Source organism: Callospermophilus lateralis, chromosome 7 (assembly GCF_048772815.1).
Source record: "Callospermophilus lateralis isolate mCalLat2 chromosome 7, mCalLat2.hap1, whole genome shotgun sequence".
Taxonomy (NCBI): Eukaryota; Metazoa; Chordata; class Mammalia; order Rodentia; family Sciuridae; genus Callospermophilus; species Callospermophilus lateralis.
In genome coordinates, this window is record NC_135311.1 from 135,049,929 (window position 1) to 135,068,936 (window position 19,008).

Below are 19,008 nucleotides of genomic sequence, written 5' to 3' on the forward strand. Positions count from 1 at the left end.
AGGTGGTCCCGGCCCGGAGCACTGGGACCGCCCTCGGGCTCTGTTTGGCTAGCGCCAAAACGATGATCTCAGGCCAGGTTTAAAGTTACAGGGCCGCAGCTGCGGGGACCCAGCCCTGGCAAAATGGGCTTTTTTATTCTGTCCAACGACCAGAGAGAGGGAAAGGCGCCGCGTGCAATGAACGGTTTTGCTTTTTAATTTTTTTTTTTAAAAAATTGCTCTATTTATTATTCTGCTTTTAAGAGGAAAGCACAAGCCTACATTTTTCTTGTCATGGACTGAAGGGAGAAGTAAACTGGATCCTTGGGTGGTCAGTAGTTTTAGAACCAAGCATGGAATTGTTCTTTTGTAAATATTGAATTTGATGACTTAAAAAAAAAAAAAAAATTGGCCGTCATCTGGGTGGGCGAGAGGCAGCTCATGCCGGTCAATTGCACCGTTGTCCACCAAGTTGACCAGGATGGGCGGGCTCTGCTGGCTGGAGGGGAGCAGGGCTTATTTTGGTGGCTTTGGCAATTTTGAAGAAGAGCAAGCTTCAACTGTCCCCTCACCCCCAAATCCGGAGCTGCAGACCGGCCCCTGAGCAGTCAGATCAGGCCTGGACAGGTGGTCACTCACCTGTGTCTGCTAACAGCTTGGGCTCATCCCTTTTAATCCCACACTTTGGCCCCTTTATCTCCACTTTATTGGTTTCAGCAATCTTTCCCGAATCTCAATCACTGAGTATTGGCAACAAGAAAAGAACTGTCAACTGTAGGAATTTTTTTTTCTTTTTTTTTTTTTTTTTTTTTAAAGAATTGGATTTGGGGAGGTGATCTCTGTGACCAGTCACCACAAAATTCCATTCAACAAAACAGTCAGAAGATTAGCGCCCCCCCTTCCTCAAGCACCACACCAAGGGTACAGTGAGTTGTTTCCAGATCTTCATCTTTGATTCCCCCTCATTCTAAATCTATCTTGTCCTAAGCCTCACACCAGGGCGATTGTTTCAAGTGCTCAGATTTCTGGGTTCCAAACGAAGCTCATTAAGTCAGACCATTGGGGGAATTTCTAGTTTAAACCAGCATCCCAGGGAGAACATGTCCAGGGGAACAGCTGGAAACCCTGCCCTCTAGCAGCCCTTCCCTGGGTGAATCACTGGGGGCTGGTTGCCACACTTGCAGGTGCAGGAGAGTCTCATCCTGGGGCTGCAATATAGGAACTGAGTACCTGAAGCATGGAGAAACCTGGAGGGGGAAAGATACTCTTTCTGATCTGAGCCCCCTTGGTGATTCTTTAATATTATTTCTCCCACATGAACACTATTTGTGGAGCGATGCCTGGGGCTAGATTCTGGTTCCAGGAAACCCAGACCCTAACCCTTCTCCCAGTGATGTGTCCAGATTCTAGAAGGTCCATTCCTTGACTTTGTGGGAAAGGATGAAGGAGGGGGAGATAATAGGGATAAGGGTCCTGTTGGGGGCACTGGAGACGGGGAGAGGGTCCAAGACAAAGGGAGTTCTGTGCACAGGTTCTGGGCACTCTGGGTCTGAGTAGCTGGTGAGCATGACCGGGCCTAGGAGGGGCTGCTGAGAGACCCGTGGGCAGAAGTTACCTTCCTCAACAGTGGGAACTCCAGGTTGAAAGAGGGAATGCTGACCTTGGGCAGAGGAGAGACTCAGGGTCAGCTAGAGTGGAAGCCATGGAGCCTGAGACTCAGCCCAGCTGGAGGGACGAAGGAAAGGAGGGCAAGTGCCAGAAGAGTCCCCCACTCTTATGAAACAGCATGTGGACTATGAATAAGGATGAGGCAGAGATGGAACAGTGACTTTCGGCTGAGATAAGAGTCACAGCCACCCCCACTCAATGACTTTGCCTGCTCCTGGGGATTTGCACTATCTCATTCAGTCTTCAGAACAACCTTTGATCTAGGAACAAAGTACTCAGGAGTTTGCTTTGGAGCTGACTCACCTGGAGGGCTTGAGGACTCAGGTTGCAGGACCCCACTCCCCAAATGCTCACTGATTTGGTCTGGAGAATCTTCATTTCTAACAACTTCCCAGGTGCTGCTGCTCCTGCTGCTGGTCCTGGGGCCCCACTTTGAGAAGCACTGTTCAGAGGACACCAGAATTGTCCAGAGTCCTACAGCCAGTGAGTGATACAGCCACAGAGTGTCCCTCTCCTGCAAATCAGGACAGGAGATGCTACAGATGTTGTGCTTGATTAAGGATTTGGTAGGAGAGTTCTGTAAATTGCTTTCAGGGAGCAGGAAAGCCCCCCAGAGAGTAGGAAACTAAGTTGTGCAATGAGAAGGAACCAGGCCTGAACATTCAGTGTGGGCCCTTCACTTGCGGGGTGCTAGAGATTGAGGCTGGAGTCTCTCCCTGCCTTCTCTGTGGGGTCTGTACAGTCTGGAGAGCAGTTGACTGAGCTTCTTCAGATTGTCCGAGGAGACACAGTGCTTCGGGGCTGAAGCACCCCGACCTGAACCTCCCAGGGCCAGGGCAGTTCTGTGACCATGAGTTAATCATGCACTTGGGGTACAGGCTGGAGCCTAAACGTATAGGGCAGGAATGAGATGAGGCTGTGGGTGGTGGGAGGTGCTGGGATTGAAGGAACTTGTTCTGATGGAAAGAGACCAAGTGTCTGGGAATTGAAATCAGTGCTGTGTGGCCTCAGGCAACATGAACCTTAATTTCTGCTTCTTTAAACTATGGGAGTGTCTTTCCACCTGTAAGGGCTCCTCGGGCTGAAAGGAGCACAACTTCATGCTTGCTCCTGCCTGGTTCTCAGAGTCTTTGCTCCTCTGGCACATAGCTGCATATTCAGCCAGCCCTCACGTCTCCTGCAGAAGTTCTTAAAATGAATCCAATAGGACAGGTTTCTTTCAAGTTTAGGAAACCCAGCTCACCATCAGATCACCCTCTTTGCTAGTGAAACCCTCACCTCAGGCCTTATATCTAAGTTGCCCTTAATCCTTCCTGACCCCTGGGACCCAGGACCCTTCTGGGAAATTGGATTACCTCCCCACTGCACTCAGGAACCAGCATCCTGCACCACGACCCCAACCTGGAGTCTGGCTCCTGCCTTTCCATGAACAGGGGACTGGCTTGGCTTTCTGGCCCACTGGACTCCTCTGGAGCACCCTGCTGCTCTTTGGATGCTGACCTCCCCTGCTACTGTCAGAGTCTGCTATCTCCAGTATTTGACCTGCCTTCTAGTGGGCTGCATGCAATTTGACTTGCATTTGAAAAGCTAGATACCACTTGTCTTTCATCATTAGAGTTAAATAAGTATGGTGGTCAGTCCTTGAGTCTGTGGGGGACAGACTCTAGGACACCCAGTCCCCGGGGTATGGACCTCTGTGGATGCTCAAGTTCTTTATGTAAAGTGGTGTCATGTTTGTAGTTTAAATCATCTCTAGATTACTTGCAATACCTACTACAATGCAAATGATATGCACATAGCTGTTACATGATATTGTTTGGAGAGCCATGGCAAGGCAAATTGTCCAGTGTGTTCAGAATAGATGCAAAGCCTTTTTTCCAAATATTTTCAATCTGTAGTTGGTTAAGCCTGTGGATACAGAGGGCTTACTCTAGATGTTATAGACCATATTAAATATGTTTAATATGTAGACCATATTAAACACTCCATAAAAAGGAATCCCAGGAAGATCGGCTGTAACTGGAAAAAATGTTTCATGACATGATTTGATAAGATTAACCATGAAAAAATTTACATAAAATTTTGTCTGTGAATCTTAACCCGTATATCTTGACATTTAAAAAAAATTTTTTTTTATTTTGGACTGGGGACAGCACTTGCCTAACATCCTAACATGTGCAAGGCCCTGAGTTTCATCCCCAGCATAGCAAAAAAAAAAAAAAAAAAAAAAAAGAAAGAAAAAAAGTTTAACTTTTATTTATTTATTTGTATGGTCCTAGGGATTAAACTCAGGGGCACTCTACTGAATGTCTACAGACATTCCCAGCCCTTTTAATTAGTTAACTATTTGTTTGATGGTCATGATTTATTAATTTTTTTAGAGGAGGAATGGTTGATTTGGGCTCATGGTCCCAGAGGTTCAGTCCATAATCGGCTGACTCCGTAGCTCTGGGCCAAGATGAGACAGAGCATCACGGTGGAAGACCCGCAGAGGAGAGCAGCTCAGGACATTCCAGTCATGAAGCAGAGAGAGAAAACTGCTCACCTCACTGGGGACAATGCACAAACCCAAAGACACACCCCCAGCGACCTGCTTCCCCTAGCCACACCTTACCTTCCTACAGTATTGTCCAGTTAATCCACATCACTGGATTAATCCACTGATTATGTCAGAGCTCTCATATCCTACTCGTTTCACCTCTGGGCAATTTTTGTTGTTGTTGTTGTTTTAAATATTTAGTTTTTAGTTGTAGTTGGACACAATACCTTTATTTTATTTATTTATTTTTATGGGGTGCTGAGGATCAAAACCCAGGGCCTCGCATGTGCTAGGTGAGTGCTCTACCGCTGAGCCACAACCCCAGTCCTCACCTCTGGACATTCTTGCATTCTTACACAGGAGTTATCGGGGGACATCTCTTATCTAAACCATAATGTTCTGCACCTGACCCCCAAAAGCTCATGCCCCTCTCACAGTGCAAAATAAATATAGTTCATTTCCAAGAGTCCCCGTGGTCTTAACTGTTTCAGTACTGCCAAAAGCCCACGTCCAAAACCTCATCTGAGACTCAAGATAACCAAAATGATCAAAAACAAGCCCTGGGGCTGGGGATGTGGCTCTAGCGGTAGAGCCCTCGCCTGGCATGCGTGCAGCCTGGGTTCGATCCTCAGCACCACATACAAATAAAGATGTTGTGTCTGCCAAAAACTAAAAAATAAATATTAAAAATTCTCTCTCTCTCTCTCTCTCTCTCTCTCTTTATAAAAAAAAAAAAAAAACAAGCCACATATATCCAATATGTCATGGCACAGAGTAAATATTTCCGTTCCACAAGGGAGAAATAGGGGACATTTCCCTATTTCCATCCCTTCTTTCTGTGCCCTGTTTCTCCCTTATGTGTTTCTGAGCTCCCACCAGAATTGCCCACTAAACTCCACTTTCAACATCTAAAGCTTTTCCATCTGACTCAACTTTCCTATGTACACATAGAAACACACCACAGTGAATCGCCACGTCATGTACAACCCAAGAAACACGCTTTCAACCCAGAAAATGCTCCATAATAAGATCAGGATGGACAGGACTCTGCTTTTCCTCTGGAAATGGGGAAAGGTTACTGTGGAGGTGTGATGTTCTCCCAGCTGGTTGAGAAGATGAGGAAGAAGCAAGGAGGCTTTGGAAAGTGATCCCCTTGGCCCTCCAGGGTGGCATTCCCCTGGGGAGATCCATGTGCATCTGTTGTCTGAGGCTTCCTGCCCTGTCCCTCCACTGGGTTGGATGTCCTCCTAGCATTAGTGGGGTCTCACCCCACCCTGTGGTAGTTAAAGGGTTGAGCCCAGGATGTTCCCAGAGAGGGTGGCTTCCTGTCCCCTTCGATAAAGTCACAAGTTCCTTAAAGCCATGAGGTTAGTTTGCTGACATATCATTTTCAAATATATAAAGTATAATATAATATAATATAATATAATATATCAGCCTCTGGTGCTACTTCCTAAATGTCTGTAAAAGGAAAGCTTGTGATTTTGTCCAACTCTCTGGAAGGTCCTCACTAGAGAGGAACCCAGCCCAGCCCAAGACTTGGAGATTGAGTGATTGGCACGTGGTCTATACAGACAGCCTGACCAGACAGAGAAAAGATGAATGAGTGACTTCCGGGATGCTGGGAAAGTCCTGCTGGCACGTCCCCAAATCTCGTCCCACTTCCCAACACTGGCTGGGCTAGGGCTGGCCTAGGGCTAGAATTCCATGGAGGTGCAGTCTTTGGCTTAAAGCCTCTGTCCCTGTTGACTGCAAGTTCTCCCGGGAAGATCGGCACCTTGGCACACATAGTCATGTGGACCTTGATACAGACGGGGTCTGGGTTTACTACTGGGTCTGGGTTTGCTGCTGGGTGGCTACATTGGGAAATCCAAGACTGGGTAATTTATGGAGAAAAGAAATGTATTTCTTTCAAGTCTAGAGGCTGATAAGGCCACCATCGAGACCACAGGGTCTTGCTGTGTCATTACATGGTGGAAGGTAACATGGCCAGGAATAGCAGGAAGCAGACTCAGACCTTTCTTCTTGTAAAGGCATCAATGCCAACATGGGGTTCACCTTCATCTAGCTCTGATTATCTCCCAAAGGCCCCACCTTTGAAGACCACCCATGTATAAATTTGAGGATTAAATTTCCAATACATGAAATTTAAAGGATACATTGAAACCATAGCAGATGCATCTCTCTCCCTCTTACAAGAAAAGGTTTGATAAAGTATCCAAGGAACTACTTTATTGGATACCCCGAGAAGGAGAAGCCAGGTACAGTGGTGCACACCCATAATCATAGTCACTTGGGAGACTGAGGCCACGGATTACAAGTTCTAGACCAGCCTCAGAAACTTAGCAAGGCTTTGTCTCAAAAAATAAAAAGGGCTGGGAATGTGGATCAATGGGTAGAGCAAGCGCCCTTGGGTTCAATCCCTGGTACCATAAAGAATAAAAATATAAAAGGGATAAAGTGTGCAAAATAGGAAGCCCCAGGTTGCTAAAGACACGTTTCACCAGTGCTGTACATTTTTTGGTGAAATGGGGCCTGTTGGCTGTGGTGACTGCTGGGTTTGGCAGGAGCCTCCCTTCCTCTGGCCATCCTCTGTCAGACAGACACGACGGGCGCCCAGGCCTTGGTCGGCTCTGCTCTTACCCGCTCCCTTTGCTAGGGGAAGGTTGGGCCTTCAGGACTGTGTCTCCCGTGGCCCAGGCGGGGCCCTGTGGCTGAGGACAAGGAACAAGGTGTGATTGACAGTCTTTCCCGGCCCTATTAAAAGCACCCAGCTTTCGCTTGAAGAAATAAGGAAAACATTCAACTCGCGGATCAACAGGCTTCTGTGCTGTCTGTTGTCCTGGGACGTCCTTGGCCCTCATTGCTGGACGCAGTCATGTGTACAGGGTGGACATCACACCCTGCGGGAGAACTGAGCGTTGCTCTGGGCCAACAGGGTGGACGTCACCTTTGCGGTGACAGGGAGACACCCCATCTTATATACTCGGCGTCTGATGTGGCTCCAAAGAAATGCAAGAACTCCTCTGTCCCCTGCTGATTTGTCCCCTGCAGCTCATTGCTTATATACATGCTGCCCTTCCCCCAGCCAAAAGAAAGGTCCCTGAACCTACCCGTCCATTTGAATCCGGGCGTCTCTGATGGTTTTGGTGAAAGGGTCCTCAACTACTTCGGTGGATGGGGACACAGAGTCAGGCGGATCCTCTGCTTGTTTTTAAGATAAATACTGAGCTTTAAAGGGCAGAGCAGCAGTGGGGAGATCGGTTCACCTTGTATTCCACCAGCTGTTACCCATGTGCCGGGCACGATGACAGCAAACTGCTACTGCCACCAGGTCCGGCGCCACCCAGCCTGGAGTGTTGGTCCCCAAGATGAGGCCCCAGGCGCTGGCCCAGGCCCCACCCCGCCTGCCTGTGATGCCTGGAACACCTTTGGCATAACCCAGATCTGGCTGGTAAATGAGAATCTCTTTTGTTGAGGTCCAAATCTGTCTTAATCACCGCTCAGGAATCCAATTCAAATATTCAGACTTCAGAATCTGCCAAGTGGTGGGTTTGGCCATGACAGGAAAACAGGAAGAGGCTTTAAAGTTAATAAAGCTGGAAGAAAACAGCTTTTATGTTCTCTGTGCAACCCCACAGCCCTGCCGCCCAGCTGCCTCCAGATCAGGGCTGGTCCCGCAGGGAGGGGGCAAGGGCTCTCCTCGTCTCGACAGCCTGATTAAGTTTTCTGGGGACAGGCAAGAGGCACAGGGAGTTTCTGGGAGATGTTATTGGAGCGCATTAATTGTTTTCCTTCACAGACCCGGGCAGCCTGGTCACATGTCCATGACTGGCACTGAGGGACGCAAGCCACCACACAGACTGTCTGTTCAGTGGACAACTGTCTATGGAACATGGAGTGTGCAGCCAGCAGTGTCCTGGCCTCTGCCAGGACCTGGCAGGTGGCGGTGTCTGAGGCTCTGAGGTGGGGGGACAGAGGATGCATACAGAAATTTAAAAAAAGCCAGAGGTTTGCTGAGTGTCCTGAAAAAGAGAAAAGTCCAAGGAGTGACCAGCGGTGCTCCCCATGGGCAGCACTGGCCCTCCAGGGGACACCGGCAGGACAGTTCCTGGGCATTCACTTCCAGATTCTCAGCGGGCCTGTGTCCCCTTTCCTCACATGCGTCCACCTCCTGTCCCCAATGTCCTTCTCCCACTTCTTTCTAGAATGACTGACCTCTCAGCCATGCTTGATCCCACAAGGGTGTGTTGCCTAGGGAGGGTGAGACCCTCTAAGGACACAGAGGGACACTTTGGAATATTGATGAATTCTGTGCATTTGTGTGTGTGGGGGGGTCTGTGTGTGTGTGTGTGTGTGTGTTACTGGGGATCAAACCCAGGACCCTGCACATGGTGGGCAAGCACTCTGCCACTGAGCTGCATCTCAAAGGGGGGGGGGTCTTTGGATGGTGAATAGGATGGGATGACGTCATCAGTGCAGAGCCCCCATGATCTGATCCTGGTGGCTGTATAAGAAAGAGACCAAGATGCACGAACACACACACACTCACTTACATGCACACAGACACCAATATGTGAGCCCTCCTGGCTCTTGCCATGCTCTACCCACCTGGGGACTCTGCCAGTAAGATGGACATCATCAAATGTGGCCCCTCGACCTTGGATCTCGAGAACTGTGAGACGGACCCAGCCTGCAGCACTGTGCCGTTGGCTCCAGAAATGGATGGACACGGCGTATGTGCGGCCTCCCTAAGGCCAAGTAGCCTCTGCCAAAGGAGGCCTTGGTGTCTTTTCCTGGTACAGGGATGCTTCGGTCCCATGTGAGGCCTAGCTTGGTATCGGGAGGTTTTGACCCCTGTTGGGTCATTCAGAATTCAGGGGGAGAGAGTAGTGACAATATTAGTTTATGACCCAGCCTCTTCTGTACCCTGACTCTTGACCCAGATTCATTGCTGTGGGGGCGAGAACCCTGGGCAGGCTGCAGCACCTGGCTTCAAACCAGAGACAAAGTCACCCCCTGCCTCATCTGTCCATGTTAGAATTCGTAAGAAGATGTTCAATAACGTGGCATGCTCGCCAGGAAACAAATCAGACTCTTGACAAAAAAGGAAGTCTGATTCGGTTGACTGATCTGATAAAGGAGGGTAGAGCTTTGCCAGTTAGGTGTCGGGGGAGAGAGCTCCCGTTAATTCAATGAGCAAAATTCTCAGCTCTGTGAATTTTTGTGAAAATAAATATAAAAATGCATATAAGAAGCTAAAATAAGTTTATTCCAATCCATTGGCAAAGGTCTCCTGAAGTGAGAACGGTCATGATTTTCCACCCAGTATTTGAGTTGATCCAGTTAAACAAAGTGACTCTAAGTGAAAGGATGATAAGTAATGAGTAGTCACTAAATAATTCTTGGTGATACCTTTTAGGAATGCTCAAATGACCTAGCAACATATCTTTTTTGAAAACCAAAAGGTATTTCCCAATACAATAGAAAGAAAATGTCCCCCTCTGATACAATAATCTAATTAGCATTATTAAATTATCATACTGATTTATTACTGTCATCTTTGATAAATATGCATCTTGTGTATGATTGAGTGAAATTGGCCTGTATCCTTTTTAGCATTGTTATTGTATGACTTTAATATCCAAGCTTATTAGCCTTGTAGAATAAATTAGGGAGTGTTTCTTCCAATAATCTGTTCTTTGAAGGCTTGGAAGGGCTCACCTGGAATGCCTATGGGGTTGCTGTATGTTCTTCTAGTCAATTACTTTTATTTATTTTGAGTTTTAGGTTTTTTTTGGGACAAGGTCTTGCTGTGTTGCTCAGGTTGGCCTCCAACAGGGCTCAAGCAATCCTCCTACCTCAGCCTCCTGAGGAGCTAGAACCTTGTGCATGCTAAGTGCTCTTTCTACCACTGCGCGACACCCCCAGCCCCAATTTTATTGACTAATTCTACTATTTTTTTTTCCGAGTACTGAAGATTGAACCTAAGGTGCTCCACCACTGAGTTACACCCCTAGCCCTTTTTGTTTCGAGATAGGATCTTGTTTATTTGGCTAGTCAGTCTCTCTCTCTCTCTCTCTCTCTCTCTCTTTAAATTTGTCTTGCCAGAAGTTTTAAGCTTTTTTATCTCAAGAAGCCAGATCTGGCTGTGTGAATATGACTTGTCAGGCACCGTTCTAAGCGCTTTACATGTATTAGCTAATTTAATTTGGTGTATAAATTACTGTCTCATTAAGCTTCCGTATCTTTCACATTTTCCATCTTTTTGTGTGTTTTGCATTCTTCAGGTCTCGACTCTCTCTCTCTGTCTCTCTCTCTGTCTCTCTCTCTCCCTCCCAGTTCCCCCATTCTCCCTCTAGTCTCCTGCTTAACACATCCACCGAGTTTCAATGATCAGATCTTTCTATTCAGCTCTTTCTGTGCCATCTGCCTGGTCAGATTTTTAGGTCTCTTGTTCTTTGCTCTCTTATTTTTTTTTTCTATAAAAATGTCATCCTTTTGGTTTTGTATCTTACAATTCCAATATCAGAAATTCCTGGGATCCTGCATCTGTCTTTGGGGAGCTCTACTTCTCTTGCCCCCGAGTGTGGGGGGGTTTGGGGGGAGCCTCTGTCGGTTGGACGTAGTCTGCGGGGGATCCTGGAGCTCTTGGTGACACTTTCCTTCCGGAAGGATCTTCACTGTCGCTACACTGTGCGCACTTGAGCTCCCTCTGAGAACCAGGGCTCAGTGGGAGTCCCAGATTCACCTCCCTGGTCTTGCAGGGAGCTGGGGCTTAGCGTCGGCAGGTCCTCATTCCATCTGCCCTCGTCACAGGTGCTGACTGTTCCCGTTCAATATTCTCCTCCCTTCCCTCACTGACCTTGGAGATTGTCCTTCTTTCCTACAAAGCGAGCAATGCCTGGAGAAATGTTTATTGTAATTTTCCCAAGACCTAGTTATATCCAGTGGGAGGATCCTTCAGACACACTGGTTTGCCATGCTCCTGGGAGGGAATTATATGCATTTTTAATCTTTAGATTACATCAAAGAGAAAATCTGAATTAAGTGTTTTTCCCCCTTGATCCCCAGGGATTGAACCCAGGGGCGTTTAATGAGCCACATCCCCAACCCTTTTAAAATATTTTATTTAGAGATCGGGTCTCACTGATTTTTCTCAGGGCTTTACTAAATTGCTGAGGCTGGCTTTGAACTCCTGATCCTCCTACCTCAACCTCCTGAGCTGCTGGGATAACAGGCATGTGCCACCGTGCCTGGCCCCTGAATGAAGTGTTTTTGTGTTGTGTGTGTGTGTGTGTGTGTGTGTGTGTGTGTGTGTGTTGAGGATGGAATCCAGGGCCTTGAACATGTCAGGCAAGTGTTCTACCACTGAGCTACAACCCCGTTCCTGTGTCTTTAACCCCTTTAGTTCACCACTCAAGAGTTAAGATTTCACCAGCAGTAACATCTGGCTATATTTATTTATTCATTTATTGGTTAATTTTTAGTGCTGGGCATGAAACCTCAGGGCCTCATGCAGGCCAGCAAAGAGCTGTACCTCTGGGCTGCACCCCACGCCTTGCAGTTCCTAGAATTCAATATCACCGTTTTACTTTCATTCCCTTTATAATGTGGTCACATTCTATTGAGGCAAGTAATACCAGTTTTCAATTTACCATAGCAATACGAAGTGGTCTGTAAAGAGGAATTAACTTCTATATGAAAAATGATTCAATATAAATAATAAATAAATCATTAAATAAACAATCGTGCTGGTTGCTCTTAAATATTGCAAAAACCATATGAGAACAAGGGCTAGGACAACACCGGTCAGTACCTTCCCCGTTCCTCAGATCACCTGTCCTCTGCAGCCCAACCCCAGAGCTCCTTCTGACCCCGTGAACAACCCAAGAAAGCTCTGTGGCAGTGCCTCCCAGGCCCCCCCTGTGACCACCTGTCTGAGTCCCTAACTCACCCAGGACTGAAGCAAGCTCCTGAGACAAACCCAAGCCCACGACCCCCAGGACACGTGTCCCTTATACCTGTTTGTGCCCTCCTCAGACTTGGTCTCCTTATGTGACCTCATTACTCTCTCTCCTGTGTCCCCCTACAGGCCTTGTGTCCCTGAAAACCTTGCCTGGTGTCTTCCATATAATGGGTGCTCCTCTGGCATTTGGCCAACTCTGGGTGGATTTGGACATTAAAATGGGTTGGCATAACCAGGGGGACAAGCTGAGGTGGGAGGGAGCCACCTAAAAGGCAGACCATGCACCAGGGGGTGACATCAAATGAGTGTTGTTCCCGGGTAGGTGGATGATTTGAGTGGAGGTATTAAGACCCCAAGTGGCTGGAATTGTGTCCCTTGGGGAGCGCACTTTAAATCCCCCAGCTCTGGGGTCTGAGAATCAGCACGTGATCATCACTGATCACCGCGTCCAGCCCTTGGGGGGCACTGAGCTCAGCTAACCCTGCTCCTGAGGTCACCACCAGCCTCATTTCAACACGAGTCAGTACCTACGGAAGTGAATGGAGTCTCTGGCCGGAAAGGAAGTGGCTTCCTGGTCCCTGCTCCTGCCTTTTGAAAGTCGATATTTATTTGCAAGATGTTGTTCCCTTTTTCCAATTCTAAGTCTGTTCCTAAGACCTGGGGAAAGCACTGCGGGGATTATGTTCTTTCTGGAACTTGCTGTGGTCCAACAATTTCCCTTATTGAGTCTTTCTCTCCTTTTTCAAGTCAATGGTTGTTTTTAAATACGTCTATTTCAACAAATATTAACCGAAAACCTCTCTAGTGTGGGGTTTGAGAGCCAGGCTGTGAATCAGACTGACTGGCTTCAAATCCCACTTCTGCCATCTGCCGTATCCACGTCCCTAAGACTGATATTGCCGTAGCCGCTGAGTGGGGATAGCAAAGCGGCTGCCCTAGAGGGGAGTGAGTGGTGCTCAGCTGAACTCACCTGAGGAGGTACTAGATGCTCAGTGATGGACAAGGAGAAAGGTGATGATGATGAGGGCATTTGTCCTGCACCATGGTAGGTTCTGGGGACACCAACAGCAGTGAACTCTGGCTTGATCAGATGTAGCAGGCGATGGTGGAATAGAGAGTGGGCTGTGACGGTACAGTGAGGAATCGGTCCCCTGGTGTGTGCAAGTCTGCAGCAGGAGCCCCCCAGCCCCTCGGGAAAGGAGGTGTGACCTGCAGGTGTCCTGTCCTCAGCATGCTTCTCCTGTCCTCTGCTACGATTGGGGTCTGGAATGTTCTAGGTAAGCAGCTTCCTCTGCCACATGCTCCCTCCCTTCAGCCTCACTGGGGCCCAGAAACAATGGAGCCAGCCGGCCACGGACTGAAACCTCTGAAAATGTGAATCTCTCTACTAAGCTGATTTCTGGAAAGGATTCCATCACAGCAACGGAAAGCTGACTCCCATCGCCTCCATGCATGAAACCTGCGTGGCTCGCTGTGGCTCCCCAGCCCCACCTGTGGCCAGGTGGCTCAGTGTGTCTATTGCAGGGTGGATGTAGTAAAAAGCCCTTTGTGGCTTTGTGGCTGCACATCTTGTATCATGTCCTTTGATAACACGTTTTCAGCTTTAAGCCATCAATTTGTTCTCTGTCTTTCCAGTTCCCTGTCTATTAGGTATGTGGTCCAAAATGGCATCTGATAATCCTGGTCTCCTGGTATTTGTGCCGCATTGTGTCAAGACCATTAACATAGGGCAAAAATTATGGCATGTCACTTCTGAGTGTATGCACTCCCCACCCCCATCGCCCCCCCCCCCGCCACCCCCAGCCATTGATCTTTGGGGAAGTCAGCTCCCATGTTGTGAGCTGGCCTCTGCAGGAGCCCAGGTGGGTTTCCTCCAACAGCCAAGTGTGCTTAAGAGCAAATATTGAAGCTTCCATTGAGCTCTGAGTTGACTGCAGCCCTGGTTGACACCTCATCTGCAACCTCATAAGAGACCCTGCCCCAAAGTCACTCAGCTAATCCATGCCCAGATTCCTGACCCTCAGAACCTGCACGACAATTAATATTTATTGTTGTTGTTTGAAGTTGCCCAATTTGGGGACCATCTCTTGTGCAACAACAGATAACAAAAAAAAAAAAAAAAAACAGTATGTTTTCTATCACGTCCGCACTTCCAAGGGGAGACAGGGGTGTTATTGATCGGCTCTCCACAAATCCCACGCATGATTCGAGCAGAGGTGTAACAGCTGGTGGATTCCACAGGAGAAAATAGCACAGTGTGTCTGAGCAGCCCTGAGTGTGAATCCTGCTCCTGCCCATCCCACCCCCAGCATGGCCATGGCTGAGTCACTGAACCTCTCAAGCCCAGGAAGAGGGGATAATGTAAAGCTGTCCTCAGGATGAAAGGAAATCATGCTTGTGGGGGGCCTGAGGCAAGCCCAGCTCACAGGACCTCTGTCAGCGTGAATCACGCCATCCTTACCATGAAGTCACGGAGGTGTTGCGGGGGAACATGGTGTGGGGAGACGGGAGGACCTTGGTTCTGAGAGCTAAGTGGGATATATTTACAGAATTGCAAATGCAGATTTGCCTTTGGAAGTCACCCTGAATCTCCTGTTGATTTGAACAAAGTGAGCTCACATACAGCAGCTCTGTTCACAGATTTGGTTGAAGGAAATTTGGGACAACGGGTCCCTTTCAGAATGGGCCTTTTTAATTTTTCTCCCAGGATGGACAGAGTCTGATTATTTTATCAAGAGCCCCCCACCTCCACCCCACAAGTGACACGTCCCCGACAGACATTCAGGCGCTTGAAAGCAAGCGTAATGGCCCAGTGTGGAGTTTACTTGACTAATTTTAAACCCCTGGGCATCCATCATGTACTTAGCTCCAAATTATATGGTGGACCTGGGCTTGCTTTTCTTAGGCTTCATCTGTGCGGCAGGTAAATAAAACATCCCTGTCTGTGAAGGAAACATCTCCATCCTCCTCTGGCAGGGCTGCAAGTCACCTGTGTAGGCAGCTGTCATCCAGGTATGGGGCAGTCTGACAGTCCTGGGATCATGAGGGGACCCAGGACAAATCATAGCCCAGGTTAATGGAGGCCACCAAACCTGGAGATAGCCTCCGGGTAAATCATTGCAAAGCCAGCCGGCTGGCTCTTCAGCCTTTGGAAATAATGGCTTAGGGGCTTAATGCAATTCCCATTTCGGCCACGAGGGGGCAGCAGGGGAGCACTCCGCCGGCCGGGCCGGGGCCAGGCAGGGACGGCTTGGCATTTTCCTGCCTGTCCCCCAGGATGACGCCTGGAGACAGGACAAATATAGAGTAAACAATTGTGGGAGCCTGCAATTTGGGTGCCACAGCTTCAGATGTCAGCTTCTTCTCTTTGTGACTTCTTGTTTTTTTAACATCTAATGAGAGGGAAAGGCGCTGGTGTTTGGAAATAGAAATCTCCTTTTTCAGGTCAAGGTCTAGGCTCGGATTTGCCTGCTTGGAGCGGCGCCCTGTTCCTTCTCACACGAATGATAAACGTGTTCGCTCACATGACAATAATGATGGAGCCTCGACCCCAACGTGCCAGGCGCTCTGTGGGCCACTGGAGGGCCAAGGGCACCTGGTGGAGTCGGGGGGAGGTGCTCCCAGGGCCTTGGGGAGGAGCTGGGTGGGTGGGACCGAGTGGGCAAGGGGAAGGTCCCTGGGCACTGCAGAGCCCAGGGCAGAGGGGAGGGCATGGGTGGTGGCTCTCCGGCTGTGGGCAGCCCAGGCCTGTCCACCTCTACTGCTGTCACCAGGGCTAAAGCCACTATCACCTGGGCATTCTCACCCGGCCCCCTGCTTCTCCCCAGACCCCTCTAAACATCAGTCTTGGTGACAGCTGGCTCTTTGAAAATGTTAATCAGATCAAGTCTGTCCCTTATGTAAGCCCCCCTGTGGTTTCCCATCACACCCCGTCCTGGGCTCCCAAACTCGGCCCCCTCTTCCTCTCCTGGACACACCATGTTCTGACAGCCTCCCATGCCCTCTGCCTTCCAGGCACCTGTCTTCTTTTTAATTCCAGAAATTTCCTGCCTCGGGGCTCTCGGATCACTCTTCCTTCTACCAGGGCCTGCTTCTCCCGCAGGAGCCCACGCAGTCCCATGGACCCCCAGCGTAGGAGGGCGCCTCGTGGGCTGCACATGCCAGGCAAGCGCTTTGCCACTGAGCTACATCCTGGCTTTCTTCAGTTTTTACTTTGAAACAGGTTTCCAGGACATTGCCAAGACTGGCCTTGAACTTGTGATTCCCCCTCCTGCCTCAGCCTCTTGAAGCCACCAATTCTAAAGTCTCCTATCCCAGGTGGCTGATGGCTAGAACAAACACCAGCAGCCACCTGGAGACTGGTTGGCATCAGCCTCAGAAACATGTGGGGACAAAGGAGAAATGAGTCAGAGTGATCTCTCTCTCTCTCTCTGTGTCTCTCTCTCTTTCTTTGTATTTGTGGTGCTGGGGATGCAGCTCAGGGCCGTGCACACACCAGGCAAGTACTCCACCACTGAGCTGCACCCCCAACCCCATCAGAGTAATTATCTGGTTTGGGGAATGGGCCTCTTTATCCTCTAGTGGACAACAGAGCTGGGCACTCTTTAGTCTCACCATGTTGCCTAGACTGGTCCTGAACTCTTGGGTTTGGGACTCCTGGGCTCGGGGCTCCTACCTCGGCCTCCTGAGCAGCAGGGACTGCAGGTGCACCCAGCTCTTCCCCTTGCTCAGCACCCGTGTGCAGACTCCGGCAGGGAAGCTCCCCCATTCCATGCCAGCATCTGTCTGTCTGTCCTCTTAGGTAGCGCAGACCTTCCTGCCGTGGATAAGCTGTGAAATTCTAGACCAGAACCAAAAGGAGCAAATTCCTGTCTGACGTCTATGGTTGATCCCACCCAAGTCCCCAAAGCCGGAGAAGAAATGACTGGCATTTGCCCTCCCCCTGGGAAATGGCAAGGCTAAGAGGCCATCCTGGGGCCAGGGAGCAGGGTCCACGGAGGGGGGCTGTTCCTGGCTCCCCGGGTCTCTCTCTGCAGCTTCATGAGGGTGGAGTCGGGCTTGTTACTGACTAAGCATTCGCAGGATCATCTCCAGGTTGGAGTGGCCCTGGGCAGGGCCCTTGAAGGGCGTCTGGAGTCGCACAGCTGCTGCCCTGAGTCTGTTTTGCTAACAGATGAGGTTTCTTCTGAAATTTCTCCAGCGCAGAAAAAAATAGCTCGGTTAAGCCTCTGGCTTCTGAGACCCAGGGTTCAACCTGTGTTGCTTCGGAGTGTTCAGTTCAAATGTGACTTGATTATATCCACGCTGCTGCTTGTGGCTGACTTCCCAGGGCTACAGGGCAGGGCCGTCTCCCTCCTGGTCACGAGGAGGCTCTTATCCAGTTTATTCAGGAAGACCTTTTTGACCATCCAGCTGTAACAAGCCCAGCGGGAGGCCCACCTGGGGGGGACTGAGTGAGAATACTTGCTGTCCGGTGTCAGGCAGAACTGGGCATGTGTGTGTGACTCCCTGTATCTACCACCAATGCATGGGAGTGTTGCTACTAATCTCATTTGATAGCAGAGGAATTTGAGCCCTAGAGACAGGTGGAGCCACAGGCTGAGTCACCCAGTTCAGAGGTGGCTTGTGCCCCAAGGATGTGTGTGTTGGAAGATTGGCCTCCAGGGTAGGAGTGTTGCTGGGGACTTAAGAGATGGAACCTAATGAGAGGTCAGTGGAGACGTACCCTTGGAGGGACTAAGGCCATTCTTAGGGGACCCTGGAGTTGATTCTTGTGAAAGAATTGTTATAGAAGAACAAGTCTAGCAGCCACATCCGGTCTCTTTGACTTCCCGTCTGTTGATGTGATCTCTTGCTCGGGTGACCTCCTGCCATGGCAATACCATCACTGTGAGGTCTTCTGTGGAGCCAAGCTGATATGGTGCATGCCCTGAACCTCCAGAATTGGGAGCTTAATAAACCTTTTTTTCTTTTTAAGTATGCAGCCTCAGGTATTTCATTACAATAACAAAAAAATGGATTAATATGCCCAGCTAATATATGCATCACTAGGACTGGACCCGTCCAACTCCAGTGCCCAAGTTCATGAGCATCACCCATCATGCCCCTTCAACACTTTTCTGAGACCGGAAGAAAGATAGTGACCTAAACCTTGGGCTTTCCCTGCAGACTCAAGTAGGGTCCAATAGCCACAGTGAAAACAAACCACCTTATACTACCTATCTTGTCTTTGGAGGAATTTCCCCATTTGTTCTACCCAACCGAGAACCTGACGTTGAATACTTTTTCTGGCATAGACTCGGCGGGGGTGTTGCCTGGAGATGCACAGGTTGTGTACCACTTGCTTATCTGCTTAGTCAATTTTCTGTTGGTGTAACAACACCTGAGACTGGATCATTTAGGCAGAGTAGTTTCTTTGGCTCATGTTTCTGGAGGCTGGAGGCCAAGAGCATGGCACTGACTTCTTGGCTTCTGGTGAGGGCCTTCTTGCTGGATTATAACTGGCAGAGGGGCAAGAGGGCAGGAGCAAAAGAAAGCCAAGGAGGCTCAACTTGCTTTCATAACAAACCACTGGGGCAAGAATGGCACCTCCCATTAGGGCCCCAGGTTCCAACACTGCTGCCTTGGGAATCCAGGTCTCAACCCATGAGTTTTGGGGGACACATTAAACCATAGCACACACTGTTCACATAAGTCCCCATGCAAGGGCTAATTGCACTCCTGTAGGCAGTGGCCCTCAGCTGGTATTCATTGCCTTAGTGAAGTCGTTCAAAATAAAGGGAGTGAGAGGGTGAAATGAACTGGAGAAAGGCGGAGAAAGATGACCAAGGATAAGTACAACCAGGCCAGATGT